Below are 5,817 nucleotides of genomic sequence, written 5' to 3'. Positions count from 1 at the left end.
ATTCTTCCCTGTGCTTTGGCTTCTCTGCGCTCCAGTGCAATTTTCAGAGTATCTTCTGACATCCATTTTGGTCTTTTCTTCCTCTTCTGGCTTTGCAATGACCGTTTGTACTCTTCCTGGATGATACCCTTGATATCCTCCCACAACTCATCTGGCCTTCGCTCATTAGTGTTCAAAGCCTCAAACCTGAAGAATATCTGTGCTTTATGGACTATGCATAGGCATTTGACTGTGTGGATCATAATGAGTTGTGGCTGACATTCAGAAGTGGGTTTTTAGAGGCAGTAAATTGCACAGGAGGAGATTGCCCAGCATTCTCCAATGGAACATCTAGTGAGTGATTTGAACCACTTATCTTTGGGTTGGCAGCGAGATTCTTTGCCATTAAGCTACCACAGCTCCCTTCTGATAGAGAGCACTAGATTATTAAGACTTCCCTACTAGCCACCATATTTACTTAGAAAGAGTTAAGTTGTCCCGTGTGTATATTCATCTTAGGATGCCATCCATTTTAAAAGAAAGAAGAAAACCTCCCCCTCCCCCCTAAAAACCCCACAAACCCCCCAGAATTCCCCTCTATTGGCTCCAGTGTAACCATGGATTAGACTGGGACCTAAACTTGTCCAATGGGACACTTTGGGCTTCATCATCAATTTCTGAAGCAGATGATGCAGAAGCAAAGAAGAGATGGTTGGAGGTTAGTAAGTCATGCTTACCAGACTTAGTATCTCACTGTGTAAATAGACCAGTTTGTTTACCCAGTCTCCCTTTGACAGAGTATTGATTGTTTACAATATTTTACTAATATGAATAAGAAAAAAAAATCCGAAACTCCCTGATTTTGAGCCAGTTCTAACTCACTGGAGTGGCCCACTGGATTTCCTAGGCTGTAGGTCTTTAGAGGAGAAAACTCAAATCCTTGGAGTTTGAATGTGTGGGTTTGAATTGCTGACCTTTTGCTGGCAGCAGCACACTGTGTAATGTGCTGCACCACCTGGGATAGCAAAGTGAATTATTTTTGTGACCCTGTGCTCATTTCTTTCATGTCAATACCTAGGAATAGAACTGCTGTCTCATAGGGTGGTAGCACTTCCTAAGAAATTGTGAAATTGTTTTCCAAAGCAAATCTCAAATTATTTATTTGGCATTTTATTCTAAAGAGGATAAGGCTTTTATTTTTATTACTGGCTTTTAAAATAGGTTTGTGTCACTCACTTGCTGTGTTGTACAGATCTGGAAACCAAAGTGGTTTTTAAAGTGAGTCTCTAAAGGTCGATTTGTCTCCAATTTGAGAGCATTAGTGTGAAGAGCTGTAAGAGAAACATTGAAACATAAATAGAGATAGGAAGCAAATTAAAGTGGAAACTAGGAAAACTCAGAATTCGTTCAATATTTATTAGACTAAGTAACACATGATTCTTGCCATCGAAGATGTCCCGGAGAGCTTGGTGGAGGAGCTGCTGTCTTAGTTATCTAATGCTGCTCTAACAGAGATGCCATAAGTGGATGGCTTTAAGAAACAGAAATTTATTTTCTTGCAGGTAAGGAAGCTGAAGTCCAAGTTCCGCTGCCAGTTCTAGGGAAGACCCCTTTTGTTCCTGTAGAGAAAAGTCCTTATTCCCTTCAGCCTCTCTAGAGTTGGCCTTTCCTAGAACTCAGGTGTTCTGGCCTTCCCTGGGGTTGAGGAGCTTTGTCATCCAGGTCCAAAAAGACACACTCTTTCTCTTGGCACTTAGTTCTTAGTGGTACTGAAAGACCCCTTCCTCCTACTTCAATTTGCTCTTCCTTTTATCTTTGATGAGATAAAGGTGTTAAAATCCACCCAGGGTAAACTCCCAGATTAGGTCTGGAATAGGATATTGGAGTGTTTAGTTCCACCCTTAATCCTCTACAATTCTGTTTTATCATATCATGGGGGATCTTTATATCACTTCCATATTATATGTTTATCTTTTGGGGAGGTAAGATTCAGTTGTGAATGGAGCAACAGAAGACAGAAGGACAGGGAGTCTTTCCATGGCTGTGATGTTACTGTTATGTGTCAACTGCTGGGCTATGATTCTCTGATATGGCAGGTTGTTGTTATGTGCCCTACCTACAACAGCCCTAAACTCTGCTCTGTCCTGTGCCAATTGCACTGCCTCTGACACACCCATCTCGATTACCCCAGTCACTGAATCAATCCACCTGATAGAGGGTCTTCCCCTCTTGACCGTCCCTCCACCCTCCCAAGCATGATGTCCCTCTCCAAGGACCTGTCCCTCCTTACAACATGTCCAAAGTATGTCATACGAAGCCCCAGAATCCTTGCCTCCAAGGAGCCGCCTGTTTTAACCCTTTCCAGGATAAATCTGTTTGTTTTCTTGGCATTCCATGGTACATTCAATACTCTTCTCCAGCACCACAGCTCAAAAGCATCCACTCTCCTTCTGGCCTACCTAGTCATTGTCCAACTCTGTGATGCATAACAAGTGATTGCAAAGACCATGGCCTGGATCAGGCACACCTTACTCTCCAGACTGACATAGCTGCTCTTCAGTACTTTGGAGAGGTCCCTAACAGCAGACTTTCCCTTCACAATACATCTTTTAATGTCCTGGCTATTGGTGCTGAAAATGTTGACTGTGGAGCCAAGCAAACTAAAACTGTGAACAATCTCAATCTCATCACCACCAATCCTGATGCTGCCAATTGGTCCAGTGGTAAGAATCTTTGTCTTCTTGACATTGAGCCTCAATCCATATTGGAGGCTACAGTCCTTGACCCTCTGCAGCAAGAGCTTCAGGTCCTCCTCAGTTTCAGCAAGCAGGGTGTGTCATATGCATATCGCAGATTGTTGATAGATCTTCCACCAATCTTGACCCCACATTTCTCCTCATAGAGCCCAGCCTCCCGGATAATCTGTTCTGCATACAGGTTGAAAAGGTATGGAGACAGGACACATCCCTGGCATACGCCCTTCCCAATGTTGAACCAAGCATTGTTTCCTTGCTCTGTTCTGACGACTTGCCTCTTGGTCTAAGTATAGGTTTCACATTAGCGCAATCAAGTGTTCTGGGATTCCCATTATTCTCAGAGTCAGCCACAGTTTGTTATGATCCACACAGTCAAACGCCTTTGCATAGTCAATGAAACATTAATGTATTTTATCACCGTTTCATTGAGTCACCATTGCACCTAGTCCTTCACTGCCCGCTTCAGTTCACTAATCGCTACTGCCCTAGATGCTCCCTCCCTCCTTCTTCTATCCCCTCTTTCCCCCTTTCTCTCCACTTAAACAGTTGTATCTTATTTCTGTTTGGTAATTGCGATAGCCATCTTGTCCTTTGAACAGTTCTTACCAAATTGATCCTCCTTTTTTTCTGATCCTTTACACTGTTCATGGTACATTCCATTTCTGTTCTGTCCATCCCTCTCACCCACAAGTTACTCTCTTATTTTCACAATAGCAATTCTAATGCAGTATTTGTCTTTCTTTATGTGACTGAGTTCTTTCACTCAGCATAATGTCTTCTAGACACACCTGTGCTGTGTTGTGGTAGTTGTTGAGTCAAGTACAACTAGTTGAGACTTCATGAACAAAAGATCTGAACCCTGTTCTATAACTGCTGTCATGTAGTATCTTACAAATTTCCTCTTTAGTACTGCATAGTATTCCATTATGTGAGTGTGCCACAGTTTGTCTGACCATTGGTTTGTTGATGGACATTTGGGCAGATTCTACTTTCTTTTTTTTTTTTTTTTAGATTCTAATTTCTTGATAATGTGATAGTTCTGCAGTGAATGTAGGTGTGCATATTTATGCTGTGCCTCAGCTCTGATCTCCTAAAGATATATTTCTAGTAGTGGAAAATCTGGGTCATGCGGATTTCTACATTCACCTTTTTGAGGAAATACCAGACAGCCTTCCAAAGTGGTTGTACCATTTTGCAGTCCCACTGACAGTGCATGAGGGTTCTCGTTTCTCTATATCCTTGACAACACTTATTGGTTACTGAAGGATCTCTTCAAAGTCCTAAAGAGCAATAGTGTCAGTTTAAAGAGTAAGATGCACTTGAGCCAAGCCATTGTATTTTCCATTTCTTCCTGTGGATCTGAAAGTTGGACAATGAATAAGGATGACAGAAGAAGAACTGATGCCTTCAAATTATGGTGCTGATGAAGAATATTAACTATAACCTAGACTGCAAAAAAGAGAAATTTTTAAAAAAATTTTTATTTTATTATTTTTTGTGCATGTACCGTCAAATCAGATCTTACTGGTACAGGAGGAAATTGTCCCTCCTTCTCCGGCAGAGCACCTGGTGGATTTGAACCGTGTACCTTTGGAATTGCAATACAGCTTCTTGCCACTAGGCCACCAGAGCTCCCCGAGATCTTTTTTTAAAAAAAAAACTAGAAGAGTTTACAATTTTATTTTCACATGTCACAGTATAAACAAAAATTGCTTTATTAATCCCACTATTCGACTCCAAAGCTATTCTGTCTGTGAAGGGAGGCGAATCTTCCTTGTCATGCTGTTAGAAAACATTCATAGTCACAGAACTACAATCTCCTGGTGAAGTAGTGCAAGGAATAGAAAAATGATACAAAAAAGCTGCCTTATTTGTCCTTATCTGTCTGGTTGAGTTGTTCCTGGCCTTGTGGCACCATCTTGGGACAGACAGGGGCCTCCTCATTGGGGGCCCAGGTGTTATCAGAATAGGGCCTCCCATCAGTAGGCTCATTCCAGGAGCAAGTCCCACTGGCATCATCCCAAGAGGAGGAGAACCCATCATTGACATCATAGGAGGGCCTCCCCATGTGATGTACTGACATCATACCACGACAAGGAGGGCCTGGGGGACTGGGCAGAGATGGGATCAAAGCACCTGCTGGAAAAGGATCAGAGAATGGAGTCAGAGGTATCTTTCCTTGTTGAAATACAGCCATTTTTTTGTCATTTAGGTTCTGAGCTTGCTCTTCCAGCCGTTTTTGGTAGTAGTCTTCCACATTCTTTTTGTGTTTCCTGCTACTGCAATGTGTCTTTCATATAGATGGGAGTCATGGGTAATAAGGTACATGTTACAGTCATCACAATAAAACTTGGGCATGTTGATCTACAGGCCATTGGCAGCAGAATATATCCTGTCATGGAGACAGTGCAATGTGGGTGCTTCTTAGAGGCAAGGGTTGTGAAATTTTATCTCACCAACTTGAAGCATGTCTTCAGGGGGCACCAGTCCTTGGAAAAAGACACATGCTGGAAAAGTTAATGGGTTAGCAAAAACTGAGAAGTCCTTCAACAAAGTGAATTGACAGCAAAAGAGAGAAAGGCCCTCAACAAGGTAAATTGACACAGTGCACAACAACAACAACAACATATATCTATACCTGTATATGTTGTTATATACATTGAAGTTGGAACTGATTCATAGCTGACCCTCAAGTGGACTTTCAGAGATGGTCATTTGCATGGGAGGAGATTACCCATCTTTCTCCTGTGGAGCAGTGGGTGGATTCAAACCATGTACTTTTGGATTAACCGTAAAGCTCCTTTCCACTAAGCCACCAGAGTTCCCTGTATATGTATGCTGCTGTGTACAGTAGAGTTGCAACTGACTCGTAGTTGACCTTCCAGCAGGTTTTCAAAGGCAGTAAATTGCACAGGCATAATTTGTTATGATCCACATAGTCAAATAGTCAATAGAGCACAAATAGATATTCTTCTGTCATTTTTTAGTTTCAGCTAACATCCATCTGACATCAGCAATGGCATCCCTGGTACCATGGCCTCTTTTAAATCCTGCTTGAACTTCTGGCAGTTCCCTATCTATG

The 5,817-nt window shown here is 42.1% G+C and overlaps 1 pseudogene; it reads right to left on the bottom strand.

The window, feature by feature from the left end:
* Positions 1 to 4,612: 4,612 nt before the first annotated feature.
* LOC102874463 lies at positions 4,613 to 5,093 on the bottom strand (annotated as a pseudogene).
* Between the last annotated feature and the right edge of the window lie 724 nt (positions 5,094 to 5,817).

Source organism: Elephantulus edwardii, unplaced genomic scaffold, assembly GCF_000299155.1.
Source record: "Elephantulus edwardii isolate Elephantulus edwardi_28Jun2011 unplaced genomic scaffold, EleEdw1.0 scaffold00101, whole genome shotgun sequence".
NCBI lineage: Eukaryota > Metazoa > Chordata > Mammalia > Macroscelidea > Macroscelididae > Elephantulus > Elephantulus edwardii.
The sequence above is the reverse complement of the archived record's forward strand: the minus strand, read 5'-3'. Positions and strand labels throughout refer to the sequence as shown.